The sequence below is a fragment of the Prionailurus bengalensis genome, chromosome A2 (assembly GCF_016509475.1).
Source record: "Prionailurus bengalensis isolate Pbe53 chromosome A2, Fcat_Pben_1.1_paternal_pri, whole genome shotgun sequence".
Taxonomy (NCBI): Eukaryota; Metazoa; Chordata; class Mammalia; order Carnivora; family Felidae; genus Prionailurus; species Prionailurus bengalensis.
The window spans coordinates 118077693-118104924 of record NC_057348.1 but is presented as its reverse complement, the minus strand read 5'-3'; the positions used below and the strand labels follow the sequence as shown (position 1 = coordinate 118104924).

The 27232-nt window shown below is 37.0% G+C and overlaps 1 protein-coding gene across 2 annotated transcripts in view; it reads left to right on the top strand.

The window, feature by feature from the left end:
* SKAP2 (src kinase associated phosphoprotein 2) overlaps positions 1 to 27232 on the top strand; it is a 182127-nt gene that overhangs the window by 29692 nt on the left and 125203 nt on the right. The gene's annotated exons all lie outside the window — the stretch shown is intronic.

Sequence of the window (27232 nt, the reverse complement as noted above, 5' to 3'; positions counted from 1 at the left end):
CATTTTAGACTTGTTGAGCAAGAGAATATTAATGATGAAAAGGTTTTTTGTTTGTTTGTTTTTGAGAGAGAGTGAGTACGGGAGAGGGCAGGGAGGGGCAGAAAGGAGAGAGATAGAATCTTTTTTTTTTTTTCCATTTTTTTTTATTGCTTATTTAGTTTTGAGAGAGAGAGAGAATACCAGGGAGGGGCAGAGAGAGAGAGAGAGAGAGGGAGACACAGAATCTGAAACAGGCTCCAGGCTTTGAGCTGTCAGCATGGAGCCTGATGCAGGTGTTGAACTCACTGACTGTGAGATTATGAGCTGAGCCAAAGTCAGACGCTTAACCAACTGAGCCACCCAGGTGCCGACAGAGAAAGAGAGAGAGAGAGAGAGAGAGAGAGAGAGAGAGAGAGAAAGGTGTCTCACGACCCTGGGCTTGATCTGTTGACCCTGAGATCATGACCTGAGCCAAAATCAAGAGTCAGATGCTTAACCAACTGAGCCACCTAGGCACCCCTATGATGAAAAGTATTTTAGAAATATTCAGCTAGTTGGAGGATATAGACGGGTTGCAGGGGATGAAAACCTGTGGTCTGTGTGGTAAAAAAGACCTTTCCGTTAGGTCCGATGTGAAATGAAGAGACTAGACCAGGATAGTGAAACTGGGAAGGTAAAGACACACTTGAGAGAGAATGGAGAGAACTTGGTAAATGGATATGTGTAGAATTTTAAACAGAAAGAAGCCAAAGATAGTTACAAAATTCTAAATAGGATGACTAGAAGAATTGGCTGAGATGTGAACATTGGGAGAAGAACAGATTGGGAGGGAGTTATAAATGTTGGTGAATTTGGGTTTGAACAGGTGAGTTTGAAGTACCAGTGAACATCCAGACTGCCTGGTACTTAGCTACATCCATGGGACTTGAACTTCAGTGAGCCTTAGCTTGCCCTTCTCATCCTAGTTTCGTTCTTTTGGGGGCAGATAAGGGATGAGACATACCCAGTCATCCTAAAACGAAGCATAGTAGTTGAGAACAGCTTCTGTGCTCATACTGTCTGGGTTAAAATACTGGCTCTTCATTACTTAACTTTGTGACCTCCAGCAAAGTTGCTCAACTGATTTGAGTTTCGTCATCTGAGAAACTGGGGATTGTCACGCCAGGCTCTGTGCTGACAGCTCAGAGCCTGAGCCTGCTTCGAATATCGTGTCTCCCTCCCTTTCTGCCCCTCCCTGGCTTGCACTCTGTCTGTCAACAGTAAACAAACATTAAAAAAAAATTGTTGAAAAGCCTTTCTGGGTCTATTTAAAAAAAAAAGAAAAAAGAAACTGGGAATAGTAACACCACCCGTATCCTATGGCCACTGTGAGGATGAAATGGGATAAGCATAGACTGAGCTTAGAATACTGCCTGGCCCACCGTAAAGACATATTACATGCAAGGTATTATTGCTGTCCAGCCTATTTACCTAAGGATTGCCTTAGATAGAGGTTTCTTTCTGTGTTTGACACAGCAGTGTGCCTGAGGCGGTGTCCAGCTTTTGTGCTGTTTAACTCCTGTGTTTCACGGGCTAAGCTGGATCCTGGAGGATTTGCAGTCGGAAGTTTTAGAGATTCACAATAGGTGATCACTTTTTAAATGGAGTACGCTGCGTTGGAAAGTGTTACTAGTTAAGTTTTCCGTAATAAACGGATCATGCCTTTGTTTTCTCAGAACCATTCTGCCTCTCTGTGCCTTAACTTTTCTCTATTGAGGAAACAATGAGAATGTGAGAATAAAGAAATTTTGTGCCTGGGAGAATTGTGTGGATAAGCATCAGGAGCCCATGGGAGGAGTCACTCATTTTATATGTGAACTCAATAGTCAGTGACTAGAAAGCTTGCAAACTTTTGAAACGATTTGAGTGAATTTGAGCTATGTTCGAAGATTCATGAAACGACACGTGGAAAAAAAACGAGGGAAAAAGTGGCCTGATGTTAATAGGGAACAAGGGGGGACCAATCCGTGTCTCATTCTCATTTTAGAGTCAAATGGGATAATGTTAAAGACAATAACAGGTCCAAACAGAAGGAGTACACACAACTCAGATGCAGGGCTGGAACGTCATTAAGAGCAAATAAATGGTCTGTTAATAGAGGAGATTAAGGCAAAAACGGTTTCTTAATTTTTTACGAAGATTAAACATGGGGTGCACTCTTCGGTATCTGCTTACCAAAATATTTTTTCAAAACAGAATAGTCATCAGGGCCCTTGCTCCAGACTTCAGGGAAAATGGGATACACGTGCTGTAGATTTAAAAACAATATAGATACTATTAAAGAAAAGGTCTCTGCAAGGAAGGTGTCAGAATCAACTTGAGTAAATTATTTTTTTGAGGAGCTTTTTCTTACATATGAGTAGTGCCTTGCAGTATAGAATTGGGGGTAAGATTGAAGCAATTCTTTTATTAAGCCTCCTAAAATTATGGCTTTTGAGAATGTATACAGTTATGAGGTTAAAAGGGATGACTGTTATAGAGTCCATCAACAGTTTGGGATAGTCTAGGGTTCTTAAAGTGTTCTTTTTTAATGAATTAATACAGTGAACGAATCGAGGGTTGCTGGAGAGGTTAGGGTGGGGGATAAATGGGTGACAGGCATTAAGGAGAGCTCTTTTTGGGATGAGCACTGGGTGTCATATGTAAGAGATGAATCACTGGGCTCTACTCCTGAAGCCAAGACTACACTGTATGGTAACTAACTTGAATTTAAATTAAAAAGTATTAATCTTATTGGGGTATAATTAACATAACCATAGAATTTACCCATTAAAGTATACAATTCATTAGTTTACAAAAAAATTTTTTTTAATGTTTATTTATTTTTGAGGGGGAGAGAGATAGAGTGTGAGCGGGGGAAGGGCAGAGAGAGAGGGAGACATAGAATCCAAAGCAGGCTCCAGGCTCTGAGCTGTCAGCACAGAGTCCGTCGCGGGGCTCAAACTCAGAAGCTGTGAGATCATGATGTGAGCCGAAGTCGGATGTTCAACCAAGTGAGCCACCCAGGCGCCCCACAGTTCAACAGTTTAAAAAAATTTTTTTTAAATGTTTATTTTTGAGAGACAGAGCCTGAGTGAGGGAGGGGGAGAGAATGAGGGAGACCCAGAATCTGAAGCAGGCCCCAGGCTCTGAGCTGTCAGCACAGAGCCTGACACGGGGCTCGAATTCACCTGAGCTGAAGTCAGACGCCCAACCGACTGAGCCATCTAGGCACCCCTACAATTCGGTGGTTTTAAATAAATTCACAGAGTTGCGCAAGAAGCATCACTCTACCAATCAATTTTAGAACGTTTTTATTTTCGCAAAAAAGAAAGCCAATTTCTCTAAGGAGATACTCCCCATTTCCCCCCCTCTCTTTCTACACCCCGTGAGCCTAAGCAATCGCATATCTACTTTCTATCTTTATAGCTTTGCCTAATTGGGACGTTTTATTTAAATGGAACCACAAAATATGTGGCCTTTTGTGCCTGGCTTCTTTTACTTAGCGTGATGTCTTCGAAATTCATCCATATGGTAGCAGATGTCAATACTTCATTCTGTTTTATAGACTGATAATGCTTCAGTTGTATGGACACACCATATTTTGTTTGTCCATTCATCAGTTGATAGACTTTTGAGTTGTTTCTTCTTTTTAGCTTTCATTAACAATGCTGCTATGAACATATGTGTATAGGTTTTTATGTGAATGAGTATGTTTTCATTTCTCTTAGAGTGGAATTGCTCTGTCATATGTTAACTCTAAGTTTCACTTTTCGTGATATTGTCAAACTGTACACCAAAGTGCTATGCCATTTTGTGTTCCCACCAGCAGTGTGAGAAGGTTTCCATCTCTCCACAACCTCTTCAACACTTGTTATTGTCTGTCTTGCTTTTAATCATCCTAGTAGGTATTAGGTGATGTCTCATGATGGTTTTGATTTGCATTTCTATGATGAATAATGATGTTGCTCATCTTTTCATGTACTTATTGGCCATTTGTATATCTTCTTCAGACAATGCCTACTCAAAGCCTTTTCTCATTTCTCAATGAGGCTGTCTTTTTATTAAGTTCTAAGAGTTCTTTATATATTCTAGCTACCAGTCTTTTATTAGATATATGACTTGTGAATATTTTCTCCAGTTCTGTGGGTTGTCAGTTTCACTTTCTTGATGGTGTCCTTTGAAGCACAAAAGTTTTAAATTTTGATGAAGTCTGTTTTGTCTATTTTTTCTTCTGTTGCCTGTGCTTTTGGTGTCATATTTAAGAAGTCTTTACCTAACTACAGATTCTTAAGGTGTTCTTAACTCACGGCTAAGTTATTTCTTAAAATACTGAGCTCTTTTACTCTAAGAGTTATGAGATTAATGTGCTAGTTAGAACAGGGACATATTCTAGCTCACCTATAATGTTATTGTTGCTTAGTGCATATTTTAAAAATTGTGCAAATGGCAAAAAGTAATTTTCTTGCTGTGACTTTTCAGCTCAGTGCTCTCTTGAATTCTGTAGCCTTTAGCATCCTTTAAAAAAAGAATCCTTGCGGGGCGCCTGGGTGGCGCAGTCGGTTAAGTGTCCGACTTCAGCCAGGTCACGATCTCGCGGTCCGGGAGTTCGAGCCCCGCGTCGGGCTCTGGGCTGATGGCTCAGAGCCTGGAGCCTGTTTCCGATTCTGTGTCTCCCTCTCTCTCTGCCCCTCCCCCGTTCATGCTCTGTCTCTCTCTGTCCCAAAAATAAATAAAAAAACGTTGAAAAAAAATTAAAAAAAAAAAAAGAATCCTTGCTTTGTGTTGTTACATATGATATCACTCCTCTCATTTCTAATCATAAATACTTATTCCATATATAAGTGTATAATCAAATGGATCTTTCATGTCGGTTTCACTTTAACAAATTATTTCAGGGAACATGTAGTCAAAGTAGATTATTTTGTTCATTTTATGGCTTTTTGATGATTTTCTAGGCTTTTCAATGTATAGTTATAGTGGTGAGATCTAAGCAGTGCTGGTATCATTGCTAGAAAAATGATTGCTCTTTTTGACTTTCAAAAAGAAAGTTGATTTGTTTCTTTGAATTCATTTCTTCTCCTTTGTAAGGATTCATCCCCCTTCCCCCACCCCCCACTCCATTTGTCAGTCACCAAACTGAGCGGTCTTGCCAGATAAGGGAACTGAGACACAAGGAAGCTATGTGAATTATCTCAGTAATGCTACTTAATGTGTGGTCTGCAGACTGGTCTGGGTCTCTGATCTATTTGTTACTGGTCTGCAACAACATAAGTACAGAAATTGAGAGTAAGCACTGAGAAATGTTCATAGTATTTTGACATTCTGCATTAACCACATATATGGCCATTATTTTTTCCTAGTAATTCATATTACACTACACACACACACACACACACACACACACACATATACATTATTTCCTGGTAATTCATATTTTATATGTATACCTATATATGTGTGTATATAATTTATCATGTTTTGGGAAGAAAAACTCTTCCCCTCAGCTAGAATCATTGATCCAGAATCAGAGAGAGAATGAATTACATTGGTCTAGGACTCTTTACTTCTGATTTTTGGTTGTTTTTTCAGGAGCCCTATATCTTTCTCTATCTCTTCATCTGTATAGTCATAGTCATGTTTAATTTAAATATGAGATTCATGGGGCGCCTGGGTGGCGCAGTCGGTTAAGCGTCCGACTTCAACCAGGTCACGATCTCGCGGTCCGTGAGTTCGAGCCCCGTGTCGGGCTCTGGGCTGATGGCTCAGGGCCTGGAGCCTGTTTCTGATTCTGTGTCTCCCTCTCTCTCTGCCCCTCCCCCGTTCATGCTCTGTCTCTCTCTGTCCCAAAAATAAATAAACGTTGAAAAAAAAAATTAAAAAAAATGAGATTCATTTCCATGATGGAGAAATTTTAGGAATTCTAATTCCATATATCTTGTCAAATATACTTTCAAGTTCCAATGTCATCATCAGCTATTTAATTTTATTTTTTCATGTGAAAGTCCTGAGAGCAGTGTCCAAGTTTGGGTGCTATGAACCAATGGCACAGCCTCAAAGCTTTTCATTTGGAATAACTAGAGAAAAGGTTAATGTACTTTGAATACCATCTAGTGCTTTTCCAGGCCTAAAAAGCAGAAACAGATAGTGTTATCTTGAAGACTCTGTCAGAATAGTAATTTCATCCCAGAGATGTATTTTTGCGTCATTTTGTTTAAATGCTTTTAAAGGCCTCTCACTTTTTTTTTTTTTTTAATTTTTTTTTTTTCAACGTTTATTTATTTTTGGGACAGAGAGAGACAGAGCATGAACGGGGGAGGGGCAGAGAGATAGGGAGACACAGAATCGGAAACAGGCTCCAGGCTCTGAGCCATGAGCCCAGAGCCTGACGTGGGGCTCGAACTCACAGACCGCGAGATCGTGACCTGGCTGAAGTCGGACGCTCAACCGACTGCGCCACCCAGGCGTCCCAAAAAGCCTCTCACTTTTTAATAGCAGCTATAAGCTTTACTATTTTGGACATGCCTCTCACTTTTTAATAGCAGCTATAAGGTTTACTATTTTGGACATGCCTCTCACTTTCTTTAACACCAATTGAAGTTAATAAATATAATATTTTAATATAAAAAATAGTAAAATTCTTACCATGGGGACAAAGAAATACATATATATTTCTTTCATTAATAAGGACTTGTTTTGGTTATTGGTATCCTGGGATCTGTGTCCTGGGATCTATGTATGCTATAAACCTCTAATGTGCTTAGAATAGGATTTCTTTGCTGAGAGAAACTGTGTCTTATAGGAGGTAAAGAATTGATTTTTTGAAAAATATAAGTAGGAAGAAAGTGTAACAAAGTTGTCTGTTTAAGGCAGAGGGCTAGATGCAAGAGAAGTTGAATTCGACAGATTTTACTGTTTGTTCTGTTAGACTGGGGGGAATAAGATGATTAATAAGACCTGTCATTGCCCCCGAGGATCTTACAGATTAGTAGAGGAAAGAGAGATGTAAATATCAAGTCTAATTCAAGGCAGATTGGTGTGATCACTGCTGCAAGACATATAGAGGAAGAAAGAAGGTGATAATTACGATTGGAGTGAAAACAGTCATGATAGTCGGGGTGGCATTTCAGCCAGGTCTGGGAGAGTAAGAAGGCTTCTGATCTGTGGAACATGGAGGGAGTGACATTTCAGGTCTGTGAAACAGCTTAATAAAGGGATGTATTGATTCAAACTCTTAACGCCTGGGACAGAAGCTCAACCGAGCTCAAACTGGTTAACGCAAGAAGTAGGAAGGGGGAGTTTATTGGTTTATCTATGAGAGAAGGATAGAGTTGGGGCCTTGCTTTGTGCCCACCTGCATCCAGGTGAGTGTTCAAACTGTAATAAGCATTCTCACTCACATCCTGCTTCCTTTAAGATGGCCACCAGCCACCGGCAGCTTCTCCGATATTTTCTGTCAGCTTAGCAACCCTAATGGAAACAGATCTCTGAATAGTTGGTTGTAGCAGAAGTCCTTGGCTTGGGTCATGGTTATTCTAAATAATCACTATGGTCTGGGGTGGGGGGTGGGGGATGAGAAGTGGATGATACGGGAGGGGGGTATGTAGTGCCACAATTGGCCAGAACGGGGTCATATGCCCAAAAAAGGGGCTGGGGGGTAGGGGTGAGGTCAGTCCCACCCAAACTACATAGAGATTGGGAGAGGTGTCATTCTCCAAAGGAAAATTGAGGAACTTATACTGAAAGAGAGAAGCAATTGAGGGCAGGCAAAGCCAGATACGTATTATAAGGTATTATGAGAGTATTACTAAGCTTCAACATTGTAAATGCATGTGTGGGGAGGTAGGAGCATGAAGGGCTGGGGTGGACAGTATTATTAGATACGTAGTCAACAGTAGGTAGCTGGTTAGAGGAGAGTGATGTAATTAAAGTGGTAGGCTAAAATTATTATTTAGCTTGCTCAATTTCGAATTACAGACAGAAGTGCTGGAGGCAAAAGGAAATGTTAAGAAGGCTGTCCAGATTGGTTACCTTTTTCTATTTTTTAATCTCCAAACTTTCTTTAGGGCTGATTTTCCTGTTTAGTGAAGTTTTTTTGGTTTTTGCTTTTTTTTTTCTTTCTATTTTTTAAAATTCTTCAAAGTTTTTATTTATATTCCAGTTGGTTAACATATAGTGTAGTATCGGTTTCAGGAATAGAATTCAGTGATTCATCACTTACGTACAGCACTCAGTGCTCATCACAAGTACCCTCCTTATTGCCCATCACCCATCTAACCAATCCCTCCCCTGCCCCACCTTGTTTTTTGCTCTTAACCTGTTTGCTGTTTGGCTGTCCTATTCTTGTCCTGATTATTTATTTATTTATTTATTTATTTATTTATTTATTTGAGAGAGAGAGAACCAGTGGGGAGGGGCAGAGAGGCAGAGAGGCAGACAGAGGATCTGAAGCAGGCTCTGCGCTAACAACAGAGAGCCCAATGCGGGGCTCGACCTCACAAACTGTGAGATCATGACCTGAGCCAAAGTTGGACACTGAACCGATTGAGCCACCCAGGCGCCCCTGGCTGTCCTATACTTTATCTCTTTTTAAGAGTGTATTTGGGGTGCCTGGGTGGCTCAGTCAGTTAAGTGTCCGACTTTGGCTCAGGTCATCATCTCAAGGTTCGTGAGTTCGAGCCCCATGTCGGGCTCTGTGCTGACAGCTCAGAGCCTGGAGCCTGCTTCAGATTCTGTGTCTCTCTCTCTCTGCCCCTCCCCTGCTCGTCCTCTCAAAACCAAATATGCATTAAAAAAAAAAAAGTATATGTATAGAAAAGATTAAATAAATGAAGATATTAAAATCTAAAGGCTTACAAGTATGAAAAACATAAAATGTTACAAAATAAAGGAATTAAGTAGATGAAACAATCACTTACCTCTTAGCATACATATAAAAAGGTAGAGTTGTATAAATAGCTAAACAAAAATTTAATTTTTTAGGTTATTTGAATTTAATTTGTCATTAATAAACCTACCTTTTATTTTTATTATTTTTTTCTATTTGTATTGTTTTACCAAAAATCTTGAGGCGGTTAACAAAGATAAATACACTACACAAAGGTTAAAAAAAAGCAAGTTTGGAAATCAGGGATGGGGAGAAGAAGGGTAGGCAGGAAAACTACAGAAAAATTAGGATTAGCGTTTGTACCTCAAATGGATACTGTGTGTACTCGAGACTTTTCCTAGACGCCACCCACTTACTTGGCCTTTAGCTTTCTACTAACCAGCGCAAAGAGGGAAGACTGATTAAGTACATGATTTATACCATCTTTGATATAAATAAGGTACCTATGAGTAGTAGAGGTCTAGCCAGTACTAGAACCTATGAAATTTCAAAGAGGCTTGAAAAAATGCCATGTGATGTGATAAAACCTTCAATAATGCATTCAGTCACACTCTGGAATTCTTCCTTAAGAGATCCATCAACACAGGTACATAGATAGCGTTATACCGAAACATGGTTTAGGACAAGTCATTTTACGTGGAGCCAAAATAACTGTCTAGGTCAGGGGTTGGCCATCTGCAGTTCGAGGGGCAAGTCTGGCGTGCTGCTATTTTTATAAATAATATTTTATTGGAACACAGCCACACCCATTTGTGTATATATTGCCTCTAACTGTTTTTATGCTACAACAGCGGCACTAAGTAGTTGTGACAAAGACTGAATGTCCCTCAAAGCCGAGAATATTTCCTGTCCGATCCTTTACTTAAAATGTTTGTCATGCCTGATTTAGATACACAACTCCCTGTAAATTAGTTTAAAATTAAGAAAGCAGATAGAGTATGGAGAATAGAGGTCTCAAGTTCCACATTGGGCCTCTGCATGTATTTTGTTTGACCTCATTGGTATTTAGTTTTTTTGAAAATTTACACTAACCTAGAAGAATTCAGATTTTTGCCTTTTCTGAAAAAATTGGATAAGCTGCCAACACTGGACTTCAATTGTGTTTGTTATTCCCCTCAGATGCACCATACCTTTCCAATTTGCATTCCGTACTACACTGTTACCTCCCAGTTCTGGTCTTTTTCACATACTTTTTTGGTGACTAGAGAGATTTAATTTTTGGCCCCTGAATTAGAAGAATAGCCAAGCTGTACATTCTTCAGGCGTGTTCAATATAATATATTTTTTGAAGATTTTATTTATTTAGGTAATCTGCACACCCAGTGTGGGGTTTGAACCTATAACCCTGGGATCAAGAGTCTCATGCTCTTAGAATGCTACTGGACCACAAGGGACTTAGGATATATTCTTTTCTTTTCTTTTCTTTTCTTTTCTTTTCTTTTCTTTTCTTTTCTTTTTTTAATTTTATTTTTAAGTAATCTCTGCACCCAGGGTGGAGCTTGAACTCACAACCCTGAGATCAAGAGTCACATGCTCCACCAACCGAGCCGGCCAGGTGCCCCAAAATACATTCTTTGACTACTACCTGGAGTGTTGTTATTCTGTGTTACTTAGAGTCACATCTTTTTAGCCAGCAGAATTAGAGGTAGGATTGATGTTCTCTTAAGAAGATGAGGAGTGTCAATGATACGTGCCTAGAAGACCACACCTGTGCATGAAAGTGGGCTAAAGGATTTAGACCACAGGCAGACTAAATTTTCCTTAGAAGATAATTCGAGTTTTATCCCAATACAAAGATGAATGGCTTATCTCTTATATTTACTACTTTGGCTCATTAGCTGTCATATTTAACAAAGGTAAATATGGGTAAAGTAATAACAAAGGTAAATAGTAAATAACAAAGGTAAAATAACACAGGTAAAGCAATAGTGGATTAAATAAGTAGAGATAAGGGTTGTGAGGAATATACCATAAGACAAGTAAAAATTTAGTTTTTGTGGGAGAGAAACTGGAAGCAGAGGAGAGAGACAGGGATTGGTGCACTTCTGAGAAGTAGAGGCCTGGGAAGGACCTGGCTGCAGGCTTGTGGTCACCTTGAGGGTGAAGACAAGGGATAAGGGAATGAAGTACCTAGAGGGAACATAGTGAAGAACCAAAGGTAGACTTCATGAGTAGACCTGAGGTGAACTGTTGACACTTAGATTTTTTTCTCGAGGAAATGATACCATCTATAAAGAAAATGGGAAAATGGATTAGAAAGATCAAGTCTGTTGAACTTGAAGGAGGATTGAAAAATTCAGTCAAAGATATTTCAGAGGGAGTCTGAGATATGGGATAGAGATAGGGAGAATCATTGATTTATTTGCCTAAACGTGTTGAGTGTCATGAGAAAGATAAGACTTGCCAGAGATCGTAGAAGAAGATAGATTAGGGGGTTCCGAATAGAGACATCTGCTCCAGCTAAACCTCACAGGTTTACCAGGAGACTTGCTTCTGCTTCTAAATATGTGATCCTAATTTATAGAATTTTAGAAGCCATTAATTACTTTCATTCCTTGGTATGATTATATAGATATGGAGATATGTTTTTATCTTGATAATTTTCTTTGGCATTCCTTTGAACCCTGGTATGTTCTTAGGCTTTTCTTTTCTGTTTGTTTTTATTGTCTAGTTATATTCTTTCTTGTAATTCGGGCATTGTGTTTATTAACTATATTTTGTCTCGGCTGCTTAAACAATATCAAGCAATATTCAGGGCAGACCAGATGTACTTCAAGGAACTGAAAACTGAATTTTGAAGGGCTTTAAAGAGGATAAATTTTGTACTTTATTATATCAAGGGTCAAATTGTATTGTTGTTAAGTGCACAGATTATGGTATCACATATACCTGGGTTAGCATTATGACTTGGAAAAGTTATGTTCTTTCTAAGCCTTAGTTTCTTAATTGATAAAAATAGGGATACTTGTAGTATCTCTTAGGATTGTCATAAGGATAAATGCATACCTGTCACATAGGACTTGCCCGTTGTCAGCTCTTGGCTATTATAAGTCACAAGATAACCAAAGTTATTGGATGGGTAACTTGGTTTTAATATATTTTTTTTCCCTGGAATTTTAAAAAATTGAGTATGATTGACATAAAACATTATATTAGTTTCTAGTGTAAAATATACAGATTCAGTATTTGTATACACTCCAGAATTATCTGGAATTAGCCCGTGGTTGAGCCTAGGTAGTTTACATTGTGTTTGACAATATATCATTTAATATTGTCATATTGTTGAATAACTAAAAGATGGGTTGATAGCTGTAGGATTGTTCTATGATTTACTATTCAACTTTTTCCTATAAATACGGGGCAGGCGCTTAATGTGGTGGTTCACACATGTCACACCCTGTGTTAAATTTCAGTGATCTGTTTCTTTTTTATTTGGGTGAATTGTATTTAGCTTCCTGTCTCTGTCAGATAATAGGGAAGTAATGAAACAACAGCATACGAATTTGATCAAAATGAACCTTAACCCTGAGAACCATTAACAGGATTATTTTGACAGATAGCGATTCAATCAAAATGTGTATAATTTTGAAACTCTAAATGGCTCCATTCTTTGGTAGGATATTTGCATACTTGATGACCAAAAAACCAAGATACATAGTGACTCTAGACTTATATTAAGACAACATTTTATAAATCACGTTCATTTAAAATATACTTGGAGGTAACTTTTAAGAGAAGTTTTAGTGGATCCTATTTTGTGAAAGGAAGAATTATTTTTTGTGATAATCATTCCCTGTTTTTAAAATCAGGTTCTTAAATATTTGATTCTTTTCTAAAGAAATAAACCGTATCATGTAATTATATGTTTCATGATTAAATAAAAAGTCTTACTATTGTTGTCTTAAGTTTAGTCAGCTAGAATTCTGATACTGATACCTGCAAAATTGCCCTTTGGATGGTAGAAATACATGAAATATAACTTAGTGTTGTTCTTTCTATGCACAATATTTATTTAATAGTAGCTCCTTTAGTTAAAATTGTTCCTTGATATATTTTTTCTTGCTCTGTTTTACTACCCATTGAGCTTTTATAAAGTGTCTGCACTCAGGAACTATTTCTTCTTTGTTGACATTATTTTAAACCCTCTCCAGTATTCTCTGTTCTATATGATTTTCATCTAACATTAAAATATATTTTAATACAGTTTGTGAATACAGACACTTCTATAAACTAGCTGTATTCCTCTGAGACCATAAAAACATTGCTAGTCTGTTATTTAGTCCAGAAATATGAAGGTTGAACAGCTATTTATTCCAAAATTATGGTGAGGGAATGTGTCCTAAGAAGTTGAAATGCTGATGTCCATTTTAAGTTTTATAACAGCATTTCAAACAAGCTATTTGAAGTATACATACACAGTTTTAGTTAGATAAGGAAAAGTGAGTTAGGTATAGTTTAGATAAAGCATATCCTCTGAGATTAATTTTTCCATCACTGTGGCTGTCAGTGCCCACAACAGGGATTCAGATAGTGCATTGAACAACTCATGTTAGCAATTCATTTCTTGTCCTTCTGCAATATGCTAGAAAATGTATTGGAAAAGGTTTCAGTGAACATCGATCAAATTAGTGTGTACCACTGATTTGACTAATCCTTTTCTAGAAGCCTTGTAAATTCAGTCCTTGCTTTTAGATTCACAAACTAATTAACCAAAAAACTTTTTTGCCTTATCAAATTTATTTAGTAATGAAATCGAATTAATCTGTTGCTAATTGGTTTTTGAGACTAAATCCAAAAGCCATCTGTCAAGGTGATTGCTCATATATTAAGTGAATCAAAACATATTTCTGTTATAAAAATATATACTCCTAATATTTAAACAATTAATACTCTGAATTTTTAATACCTTAATATTCTTAATTTTCTTATCTTATTTTTTGGCCTATACTTAAGCTAGAGTAATACAAAACAGCCATATACATTTATAGGTGCCAGTAGGCCAAGGAAAGGAAAGGTGGTAATAAAAAAAACCCAAAAAATCTCCCTTAGCATAAGCTTCATCAGTTACTGCTGAGTGTATAACTATCTTACATTTCAAAAGTAGAACTAAAACTCATATTAAATTTCTCATAATCATATAAATTAACAATGTGCCTTTTTCCTAGCATGATTTGACTGGGAACATACCGTGAGATGCTAATGAAACAGTAACATCTCAAGATATGTTCCGAGTCAAATCATGCTAGGAAAAAGGTAAATGAAGAGTAAATGAAATACTATTTTATCAAACATTTAAGTCAGTTGTTCAGCCATGAGACCATCATAGTAACCATTATCTACCCATAAGTCCCTTTTTGGAAAGTGATAAAGAATTTTAACACATGCCATCAATGAATGAAAAGCAAAAGAAAACAACAACACCAACAAAGAAAGCTTTATTTTTCACAACCAAGCCATAACTAAAAGACCATAGGACTTCTTGTATGTGGCTCTTACGTGGTTGTGTCAGGTCATCATGTCCTTTGTGAGGGCCCATGGCGGAAGGCTGAGATTATCTTTCACTTTCACTACCTATGAGTTTATCATCCCCAACTCATAGTGGGCCTATTTAAACCTTGAACAATTCACTGGTATGGTGTTTAAAATCCGCTGTTAGGGTATGATAGGAAGGATGTGGTGAGTTGGTGGTAATTGATTTATCCCCATCATGCTGAACCTCCCGCTCCTCTTCCACTTTGTCCTCCCTTGGGCAATAATCACAGGGTCGAGCTGCCAATCTGTAGACTTAATTTTTTCCAGCAGTACCATCTGGCTCCTTGGCACCAGAAGTTATATTGGTTCTTTGTGGTTGCTGCTGAATTTGTCATATTGTTAGACAGCTGATAGGATGCTTCTTGCTATGTCATCCTAATTCTCTTTTAACTAATTATTGATTTTTGTTTAGAGAATCTTCTTTAGCCATTCATGAGAGCATGGCAGAATTTTATGGTGAGAAGAATAGAATGCACCTAAACACATACTGTGTCAACCTTGAGATGCTCTTCCCTGTTATGTTCTAGCAAGTTCTTTAGCAGCCCCCCCTTTCAAGAGAGATTAATTTACAGTTAATTGTGGGGGTTTTCTGTTTCAGAGCCTTGTATCTCTATCTAAAAATTATTTCACTGTGTGTTCAAAATCCTGTTGTGGCTGCTGTCACTTCCCAATAATGAACATTTAGAAATCCCTATCAGTGGCAAAGATAAGCTTCTGACATCCAGCAGTACTTTGTCCCATTAAAAAAAAATGGCCATTTGTGTATACCTTGTGTTTTATTTTGTAGATGAGATAGTTTTATTGGCATGCCTAGTCACACCCACAAATAATTGAAAGGACTGTTTATGAAAAAGCACATCTGAGTTTCAGTAATTAAAAAAAAAAATTGCCCAAGCACACATTTCTATACACTTAAGCAGTTTTTTCATATTACATATAAACTACACATTTTTGTTGAAGGCAAATAATTACTTGATTTGCCCTATTTGTTTCTAAAGATCATGAACAAAAAGTTATTGCTGAGATTCTTAAAAGAAGCTGCATACAAAGTAGTTCATTTTGAGTAGTATTTATCATATTAGATTACATTCATTTTTGAAACAAGGTGTATCTTCTAGAAAGTTTTTAGAAGCCCTCATTCATGTAAAAGTGTTTCTCCTGAGTTTAAACTAGATGTTATTAATCTACATTGGTTAAAATGATGACAGGATACTCCTATGTTAGACACATGTATTTCATGTACTGACTGTTGTTGGTATGTAGATGCTTGAAGTTCCTACACAGTGAGTTGGTTTGGATTACTTTACTACCACAAGTAAAATAGAAACCTACTAAAAACTGAAAAACTAAAACCATACTAAACACCTACTGAAAACTGGACTCTGGAGAACATTTTCATTTTGTGTTAGATAAAATATACAGCTAACTTGCTGCAATCTAGTCATGTTGTGATGTTAAAGCCGGTTGTTTAATTGTTTTGGTTTAAGTATATAGAGAAAAGGAGCACTAAATGTCACTTTGTAAGAAGAGCTAAGTCAGTTGTCAGTGAAATGATTCATGTGCTAACTGGTATAGTTAACATGCATTTTATTGTACTGTCTAGCAGGAGGAGGTGGGCTATAGAAAAATGAATTCTTCACTAAATAATTTACAACAATTATATCAAATTTTAATAACTTCAGCTAAGAAGGCACACATATGATTCATGTTTTCACAATCACCTACATTAGAGATTAATTGTGCTTTCTTCAAACAAAAATGTACTCTTATAAATGTTTTTAATTGGTAAATCATGATTAGTTTTATCTTTATAGAATAGCATTCTTTGATCCGTTCTTGGCTATAACTTAATGTGAAGCTAAAATATTGCAGCTAATCTGTTGTCTGAAATGCCAGCTCATTAGAATTTGCCCTAATATCAAAAAATGCCCTGAATTGTTTGTTGTCTTTATCTTAACTCAAATATGTAAAGGGGACAGTAGAGCATTTTTCTTTGGAATCACAGAGAGTTCAGTGACCTTTCTGTGGCAAATTATGTAGAAAGAAAATATTTATATTCATTTAAAATAACCTCCGTGAAGAAATAGTCTCATTACCCTGTTTGATCAATTTCTTGTAGCCTGAGCTGTAGCATGCTGCTATTGCCATTGGTTGATGGAATACACTGAGTAGTGGCTAATGGTGATGGTGTTCATCAGGAAGGGTTCAGCCAGCGGTCAGCAACAAATAATTCAAGACTGTTTCTAAGTTTGTGGCTGGTGGAATTTGCTTCTTGCCCCAAGCCAGCGGCATTGCTGAGCTGGGCTATTTGATTAGAAGAGAGGCATATTTGCTTCTTAGCAACTGCACATTTGCACAACCCATAGTCCTCTACTGCCTCCAAAGGTTTTCCTTTTGTGATAGTAGAATAATACTTTATTGTTGATTGATAGACAAAAGAGGTTCTAATACAAGGCAAGCTTATAACCATTTTTGTTGTTGTTGTTGGCGTTGAAAATTTTCACCTGCACATAACATTTTTTGAAAAAGTATAGAATAAATATATGTATAGTGTAAATAGGCATGGGAAACCCCAACGGGTAGAATTTTAATATGCATATCAGCAAGAAGGTTCGCACAGCATGAATGCAATTGCATACTGTTACTTTTTGCCCAGCAGGTTCAATGATAGGAAATCAATTTTGACCCCAGTGTATGTTTGTACATATATTCCTACTCTGGGTGTTTGTATCTTCTCACTATAATTAATGCTAGAGAAAATTTAACTAATAATATTGAAAAGACAATTAATGTTAGTGGAGTTGTTATATGGCTTTGTCAAATTTAGGAACCAGCCTTTATATAAGATGGAAAAGTCAAATTTTAAGTTCTAATACAGTGTGGGTATAGAACTTGGAGCATATTTCTATGGAAATGAATCTGCAGAAGAACATGTGTCTTTAATAGAAGACAAAGGTATTTATAACCCGGCAGTTAAGAAACTAGTGAGAAAAGATAAATTTGGGAAGGACAATCTGAGTTTTATGATCCTGGGAAGCCAGGACCAGAAAAAAACAGGTTTGTTTTTGTTTTTGTTTTTTTTCCCCATGGTTTTATGGCTTTTCCTATTCAAACTATATGGTTAGGACTTGAGTTTCAAGATTTTAAGGAAGATGGTATAAAAAGTGACAGGAGTATGATGTTAATTTTACTCTTGCATTATTTTTTGATAATTAAAAAAATACCTACTATACCTGAGAGGAATAATGTAAAAGCCATTTGAGCCTATATATTTTGATATATATAATTTAAATCCATTATTTTGTATAAATTGTTGACATAATTCTTGGTAAAACGACATCACACGTATAAGATTAATGCAAGTTTAGATTTTTATATTCTTCTCTGATGTTATATGTAGAACATATGACTTTTCCAACTTAAGGGATGTTTTTTTTTTCTATTTTTGTCTCATAAGCTTCGTGACAGATACGAGAGTTCCCATAGTTTAAAATGAACAACAGAAAGTGCATTGGTGTGAATTTTCCAGTTAACAAATCTTGGAATGTGTTTTGGGATTTAGGGAAAGTTAAGGCAAGTGCAGACATTAACACAGACATAAAGTGTATATGTGCAAATACTCTCAATTCCCAATAAAAGGACCTTAGGGCATATCAGTATGCATAATATGACCATCACTGTATTTACTTTCTAATAAATAGCCACTTTAGTGACAACCTAGAGCCCAAAAAAGGGAAAGGGAGTGATTAGCTATTGCAAGGCAGTAATATGCCCCGTCCTATCAAGCAGCTGTCCCTTTGCAATTTCAGTTAACATGTTTGAAACAATTCCTTTAAAAACAAATTGGACCTCCAGGAGGAAACGGAAGATACTTTTAAGAATGGTTTTGAATTGTTTAAAAATTAGCATGCCTGCAAGTCAATTGCCAAAGTTAGGATGTGAGTTTGATGTTATAGAAATTAAGATTATAGCTTTTACGAACATTTTATTTATAAGGTAAATTATGGGAATTTGATATATTAAGGAAAATGTTCTTTAAATTACCACAGTCTCTTGCAAATAGTTGTAGAAATGGCATTTTAAAAATTCTAATCTACTACATTAAAATTACTTGTATTTATTAGTCTATATCATTAGGTGGCACTTACTGGTAAATGTCCTTCCCCCCATTAACGATTTCTTATTTTGGGGTACATGGTAAAAAACAGTTTTCTTAGTGGAACTTTATAACAAATGTCATCTGCAGATAGGGGGATCTTTTTTATTATTAACCATGTTCTGTCCTCCACTTTCCATTGTGACTATAAGTACAAAGTAACGTATGAAATGATGTCCTTTTGGACTTCAGGTTTTACACGTAGGTCCATTTCTTGAGAAAGAAGAGAAACAGGGATGAATAGAGGTTTCTAATTCTCTTCCTCTAGGTAAGGAGGATGTAGGAATAGAAAAGGAGCGGGGTTGGTGGAGTCGAGGGAGGTGATGCATTTTATTAAATGTTCATCAGAGATTTCAGTGTATAGTGATGTTGAGCATTTTTTCATGTGTTTGTTGGCCATTTGTATGTCTCCTTTGGAAGAATGTCTATTTAGGTCGTCTGTCCATTTTTTAATTGGATTATTTATTTATTTATTTATTTATTTATTTATTTATTGGTGTTGAATTGTATAAGTTCTTTGGCTATTTTGGATATGAACCCTTTATTAAATATGTCATTTGCAGATGTCTTCTCCCATTAAGTAGGTTGCCTTTTTGTTTTGTTGGTAGGTTTCCTTCACTGTGCAAAAGCTTTTTATTTTGTTGTAGTCCCAATAGTTTATTTTTACTTTTGTTTTTCTTGCCTTAAGAGACATACCTAGAAAAATGTTGCTATGGCTGATGTCAGAGAAATTACCGCCTATGTTCTCTTCTAGGATTTTTATGGTTTCAGGTTTCACATCCATTTTGAGTTAATGTTGTGTATGGTGTTAGAAAGTGGTCCAGTTTCATTTTTTTGCATGTAGCTGTCCAGTTTTCCCAGGACCATTTATTGCAGAGACTGTCTTTTCCCCAAGATATGTAAGCAGCATCCGTTGTCAGATGAATGGATAAGGAAGATGTGGTATGTGAGTGTGTGTGTGTGTGTGTTTATACACACACACACACATGCACGCATGCACAATGGAATATTATGCAGCCACAAACAAGGATGAGATCTTGCCATTTGCATAACGTGGGTGGATGTAGAGGCTATTATGCTAATAAGTGAAATGTAAGACTGAGAAAGACAGATACCATGTGATTTCACTCATATGTGGAATCTAACAAAACAAAACAAATGAATAAATAAACAAACACAAAGCAGAATCATCCTGTAAATACAGAGAACAAGCTAAAGTTTGTCCAAGGTTGGGGGTTGGACAAAATGGGTAAAGGGGAGTGGGAGATAAAGGCTCTCGGGTAAGGAATGAATAAGTTGTGGGAAAAAGGCACAGCATAGGGAATATGGTCAATGATATTATGATAGCAGTGTATGGTGACAGGTAATAGCTACACTTGTGGTGAGCATACCATCATGTATGGAGAAGTTTAATCACTGTTGTATACCTGAAATTTTTACTTGGGTAAAAACACTTAAAAAAAGACAAATTTCAGTACACAGGCAGCTTCCTTAGATATTTAAGGTAAAATCTCTAGAGAAATATATCCGTGTAAATTTTAATGACATACATGGTGAATTATGGTTTTATTGTTGAAGAAGGTATGATCCAGAAAGATTCGGTGATTTGTCTAAAGCCACACAACAAGTTATGGTGGAACGGAGGTAGAAATCTAGATCATTTTTTTTTCTCCCAAAGCCTAGGATTTTTCTTTTGTAGGGCACTAATACCTGTCCTGCAGGCTTGTAGTGTGGAGGAACACGTGCTTTGGATACTGACGAGCGGAGATGAAATCTCTGATACTAGCTTTGTGACCTGGCCAAACCACTTGGCTTCTTTAAAGTTCACTTTCTAGTTAGATTAGCATAAGGATAATAATATCTGTTTGCATGGGGTTTGCGGATCAAGTGACATAACGTATACAGATTTTCTTTGCGAATCTGAAAGTACTTTACGGTACGAGATTATTGTCCTAATTGAATGGTGCATCTAACTTCCAGTTGGTTCAAAGAAGTTGAATTCATGTTTCTTGATTTCTAACCATGGGAATTATAGTCTTTTTATTGCTAGAAGGGACTTGGAATGTCACTTAGCATGCTATTTCGTCATCTTACAGGTGAACATTTGTGACTTACAGTGAATGGTTAGTTGGCTTCTCAAGGTCACATATCAAATTCATAATGGCGCCACCACCACCACCATTTATTAGACTTTGATGTACCAGGCACTGTACTGGGTATTTCCCATGTACTATTTTGAATCCTTATAATATCCTTATATAGGAAGTGTTATACCCACTTTGCTGATAAAGTGAAATTTAGGATGATCACACTGCTAGGAACTCGAAAAGCCAGGATTTGAACCAGAATCTCTCTGAGTGCAGTGTCTGTGTTCCTAGGACAATGTAAACTGCCTTCCAAACACCAGGGCCCAGACTTCAGCCTCTGACTCCAGTTAGTGAAACATGATCTCCTTATACCACATCTATGTTTTCTTTAAAGAATCTGTTCGTATTAGCTAGTGCAAAATTTGAATCATTTAAGTGGCCTTTTCTTCATCTGCGTTTTAAAAAATGAATCTTTTTTTTCTAGTTATGTGAGAGAATTCCAAGATGATAGGATTTCTATGTTGGGGTTTTTTTTGATGGACTTCTTTTATTAAAAAAAATTTTTTTTAATGTTTATTTATTTTTGAGAGAGGGAGAGAGAGAGAGTGCGAGCAGGGGAGGAGCAGAGAGGGAGACACAGAATCCGAAGCAGGCGCCGGGCTCTGAGCTGTCAGCACAGAGCCTCACGTGGGGCTCAAAACCCACGAGCTGAGAGATCATGACCTGAGCTAAAGTTGGACACTTAACCGACTGAGCCACCCAGGCACCCCTGATGGACTCCTTTTACAAGGATAGGTAGGAAAACATATTGGCCAACATAGATATTAGTAAAATAAATTTCATTTTAAAGTATAATCACCTAATTATTATTTTCCTTAAAGAAGGGAATTAGTGGCAGTTACAGTGGACTACTCTGAAACTTGTAGTATGTGTTTCTGAATTAAATGATTTTTCTTTTCTCCCTGGAAGATTTCTTAATATAATTTTGCTTGGGTTAATAGTGAAATGAGTTTGTATATCAAAAGTGCAAAATACCTGGGGAGTAGGTAATGGCAGCCTCATGGTATTTGATGCACTGGGAGAAACTGGTCAGTATAAAATATACCAAAACTGGGGGCGGGGGGGAGTGCCTGGGTGGCTCAGTTGGTTAAGTCCCTGACTCTTGATTGTGGCTCAGGTCATGATCTCCTGGTTCATGAGATGGAGCCCTGTGTCGGGCTCTGCACTGACAGCGAGGAACCTGCTTGGGATTCTCTCTCTCCCTCTTTCTCTGCCCCTCCCCTGCCTCCTTTCTCTCTCTCAAAATAAGTAAAATAAACATTTAAAAAAGGTAAAAAATAAAATAAAATATACCAAAATGGCTAAGGCAATAAACACTTAATTGTGGGTTGAATTATTTTTCCAAAATGACATTATAATTCCTTCTTCAAAAATAGTAAAGTGCTATCATGCATCTTTAGGGTTCTGTACCATGGACTGCTTTATAGTGAGATCACTTTATAAGGATGTTCTTTTGTTACTTTAGTAACTAAATCTTTTCTTCTGATGTCTAACATCTGCCTTCTAATGAATGACTTATAGAAATAACGTTTTAATAAAGGTAGTGTATTATGTAACTGGTATATAAAATCGTGCTTTTATAATAGACACTTTATTATTTTGTAATATAATTTTTAGGTAACAAAATTTTGAGATAAATTAAGACAAATACAAAGAAACCTACAATATGGGAATATTTTGTGGAAAATGCTCCCAGAATAGATAAGGACGCTAATAAGAATTTATAATTATCCTGTTAGGGAAACACAAAGGAAGACAAAGTCCCTGCTTATGGTCATATACATTAAAAACTAGAACGAAAGCTAATGGTGATATAATATAAAGTATAACATGCTTGGTGGGACGTTGTTTAACTACAAGTTAATTAACCAGTTTCTCTTTTTAATACCACTTTTAGGTGAAAAGACAAATAAATTTATATAAGTACTTTTTTAAAAAAGCTCTTTGTTGGGTCTAATATGGAATTTGTATATACTTAGCTCGAGAACTAAGACCTTTTATCTTGAAAGCCTAATTCAATGTTAGTATTCATAATCAGGACTTGGAGGCACTGTAAGATTTAGAAATATAAAAATTCTGTGTGCTGGTACTGGAAGATTTTGTATGAAGATACAACAGCATGAGCAAAAGCTTGGAATTAATTATTCAGGAGTATGGTTGGACCTTAATAAAGGATTTTAGTGGATCTTGAGATATAAGGTGCTACCAATGTGGATTAGCCAGTCATCAACGGATAGCTTCAAATTCCAGAACCTGTTTAGACTACATGCAGAGGAGAGGAATAAAAATTGTGGTGTGGGAAGATTGTCTGGTATTTTTATGAAAAGTGGACTGTTCACAAGCAACAAAATAAAAAATAAAAAAAGTGGGACTACATCACACTAAAACGCTTCTGCACGACAAAGGAAACCATCAAATGAAAAGACACCCTATGGAATGGGAGAAAATATTTGCAAATCGTATACCTGAAAAGGGATTAATATCCAAAATATAGAAAGAACTCCTACAACTCAGCCAAAACAAACAGTCCAATTTAAAAGTGGGCAAAGGACCTGAATAGACATTTTTTCCAAGATACTCTAATGGTCAACGGGTACATTAAAAAGTGCTCAAGATCACTGATCATTAGGGAAATGCAAATCAAAACCACAATGAGATATCACCACATGCCTGTTAGAATGGCTATCGTCTAAAAGGACAAGTGATAACAAATGCCGTCAAGGATGTAGAGCAAAGGGAACTCTTGTACACTGTTGGTGGGGATATACATTGGTGCAGCACTATGGAAAACAGTATGGAGGTCCCTCAAAATGTTGAAAATAGAACTTCCATATGATCCAATAATTCTACTTCTGGACATTTATCCAGGAAATGAAACCACTATGTTGAAAAGATACCTGCATCTCCATGTTTATCAGACCATTGTTTATAATAGTCAAGGCATGGAAACAACCTAAGTGCCCATTGACAGATGAGTGCATAAAGAAAATGTTATTTACACACACACACACACACACACACACACACATGCACACACACTGGAATACTATTCAACCATAAAAAAGAAAGAAATCCTGCCAGTTGCAACAACATCTATGGACCTCAAGGGCATATGCTAAGTGAAATAAGTTAGACAAAGAAAGACAAATACTGTATGATCTCACTTATATATGGAATATTAACAACCACCCCCACCACCGCCACCAAACTTAATTGAAAAAGAGATCAGATTTGTGGTTATCAGGGCAGGCAGTAGATGGTGGAGAAATTGGATGAAGATGGTCAAAGGTACAAACTTCCAGTTAGAAGATAAATAAGCACTGGGGATATAACACACATCATGATGGCTGTAATTAACACTGCTGTATAGTATATTTGCAAGTTCCTGAGAGAGTAGATCCTAAAAGTTCTCACAAGGAAAAAAAAATTTTTTATTGTTGTTGTAACCATAGAGGTGATGGATGTTAACTAAATTTATGGTGGTGGTCATTTCACATTGTATGTATATGAAGTCAATATGCTGTATACTTTAGACTGATACAGTTCTGTTTACCCATTATTTCTTGAGAACACTGAAAAAAAAAGTAGACTGTTGTGGGAAAACATAAAAGTGATCTGGTCACCACTGGCTCTTGAAATAAGAACCAAGGTGTAAAAGACCTGGTTTTGCATTTTGATTTTGGAGGGCAGAGTGTCAAATCTTAGGAACAAGGCAGAGGAAGCTGAATGTACTAGTAACCGACACAGAAAAAGGAGGGATCAGAGAAAACTCAATTTGTAAGTCTAATGACGAGGAAATTGATTTTGGCATTTATTCATTCAACAAATATTTAGGGAGTACCTACTCTGCTAATAATTCCTATTATAAGTGCTGGAGACACAACTCTGAAACGATGAACAGTTCTTGGCAGTGATGGGGATGCTGGGTAGAATTATCAGAGCATAGGAAAGCTAGTGCAGACATTTGTAGTGTATCCAAGATGCCCATTGGAGTGCTGGAACTCCAGTATGATGTTGCAGAGAAGACGAGAAGACTGAAGCAGAGATGCAAAGATGAAGCCATCTCTGTAAAATTTGAGCTTACACTGTGAACTCATCAAAGACATAGAAATAGAAGAACAAGGGACCTTAATGAGAAAGAAAAAAAAAAGCCACAATAGAGATGAGAGTGGTTTGAGGGGGAATTAGTATGGCAGAATGTCATGGAGAAGAAAGAGCTTAAATTTAGAGAATAACAGAAGCAGTAGAGAGGTCACTGGATGTGAGAACTGGAGAAAAAAAAAATGATTACATTTGACATGGAGAAGGTTATTGTTGATCTTAAAGCGATTTGAATTATTTTCGATGCCTCATTACTCACTAAAGTCCATCCTTAATTCAGATTTCCCTAGGATCCTATCCAGGATACCACATTACAACGAGTCAGTATATCTCCTTAGGCTCCTCTTAGCTGGAACAATTTCTCAGACTTTTTGTTTTTAATGGCCTTCCAGTTTTGAGGAGTATGAGTCATCTCTTTTATAGAATATCCCTCAATTGGGATTTGTCTGATATTTTCCTCATGATTAGACTAGGGTTCTGGATTTTGGGGAGGAAGACCACAGAAGTAAAGTGCCGTTTTTTGTCATTCATATCAAGGTATATGCTGTCACTATGACTTATCACTGTTGGTGTCCGTCTTCGAGGTAGTGTCAGTTTTCTGCACTGTCAAGTTACTCTTTTCTCCCCTATTTTAATTATTTTTTGACTTGTTAAATTTTGATGTAGTTTACACTTACAGAAAATAATAGTACAAGGAATTTCTTTATACCCTCTTCTTAGATTCACCAAGTGTTTATCTCTCTCCATACACATGTATTTTTTTTCTTTTCTGAACTGTCTGAAAGCAAGTTAGCGACATCGTACCCTTTTACTCCTAACTAGTTAAGTGTGTATTTGTTGAGAAAAGAACATTCTCTTACATAACTGGTGCATGATTACCATCAGGAAATTTCACATTGATTATTACTATATTATGTATCCATAGTCCTTAATCAAATTTTATTATTTATTCTAATAATATCCTCTGTAGCTGTTTTCAATTCTGAGTTCACGATCCCATCCAGGATCACAGATTGCATTTAGTTATCATGCCTCTTTGGTATCTTTTACTCTGAGACAGTTGCTCAGCATTCCTTTGTCTTTCTTGACCTTGACAGAGTACAGGCCAATTATTTTATTGAATGCCCTTCGATCTGGGTTTGCCTGATACATCCTTATGATAAGATTTGGGCTGTGCATTTTGGGGAGGACTTCCACAGACGTGATGCTCTGTTCTTTTCAGTACTTTATATCAAGAGGCAGATGATACCTGTTTGTTCCAATATTGGTGATATGAAGCTGTGGTCACTTGGCTAAGCTGATGTCTCTTCACTCTAAACTTCCTGTTTTTTCCATTATAATTAATAATAATTAAGAGCTGTCTAAGTAGCTATTCTTCATTGAGTTTTCACGTGCTAGTTTCAGGATCCACTAATGCTTTTCTAATTGTATGTTTATGAGTTGGCATTCCATTAAGAAAATAGTTTCCCTTCTCAGTGTATTTATTTATATCCTTATAGATTTATAGGTTCTTATGTTAGCCAATATGTTTATAGTCTGTTACTGTCCTTTACTGTCATTATTTTGATGCTGGGTTGTCCCAGATCTGGCCAGCGGGAACCCTTTCAAGTTGATTCTTGTGTCCATGTAATATGTTCCCATTATTATTATTATTATTATTATTATTATTATTATTTGAGTACTTCATATAACAAGATGTTCATGGCTCATTTAGACCCAAGTCCTGGAATTAGCCTTTTCTTTAAGAAGTCTTGGTTCATATTAGTGGAGAATGGTGTTTAGATACCAAGATCTAGGTGTTCAATGTGCTCATGTTACTGGTAAATCATTGCTTCTAAGTTCTTATAGTGGAGAGGGCTAGGAAATATGTGTATGTATAACATATATGAATATTTAAAGATCTTTTCACACCACTGTATTTATTTCTGTATCTGTTGTGGTAACTAGTTTTCAAGAGGCCACACCCATAAGACACAGCTCTTAGTGTTCACATTTTCGTCTTGACTCTGGGCTGGCCCTGTGACTTGCTTCTGACCAGTAGTGTGTGATGGAAATGATGCTGTGTGACTTCTAAGGCTTAGGTCATGAGAAGCCTTGCAGCTTTGTTCTGAGCCTCTTAGAATGCTCACTCTTGCCATGCTTTGTCTTGGAACCCAGCTGTTATACTGTGAGAAGGCCAGGCCATATGAAAAGACCATGTGCATGTGCTCTGGTTGATAACACTTGATGAGTTCCTAGCCTATAGTCCACATCAACTGTTTGGCATGTGATAAAGCCATCTTGGATGTTCTAGCACAGTTGAGTCTCTGGATGACTGCACCTCCTAAGCAGGCTTAGGATTGGCTAGTTTGAGTGATTTCAGCAAACTCTTGGGCACTGGAGCAGTCCCTATTTGTCTAGTAGCTCTGGAAT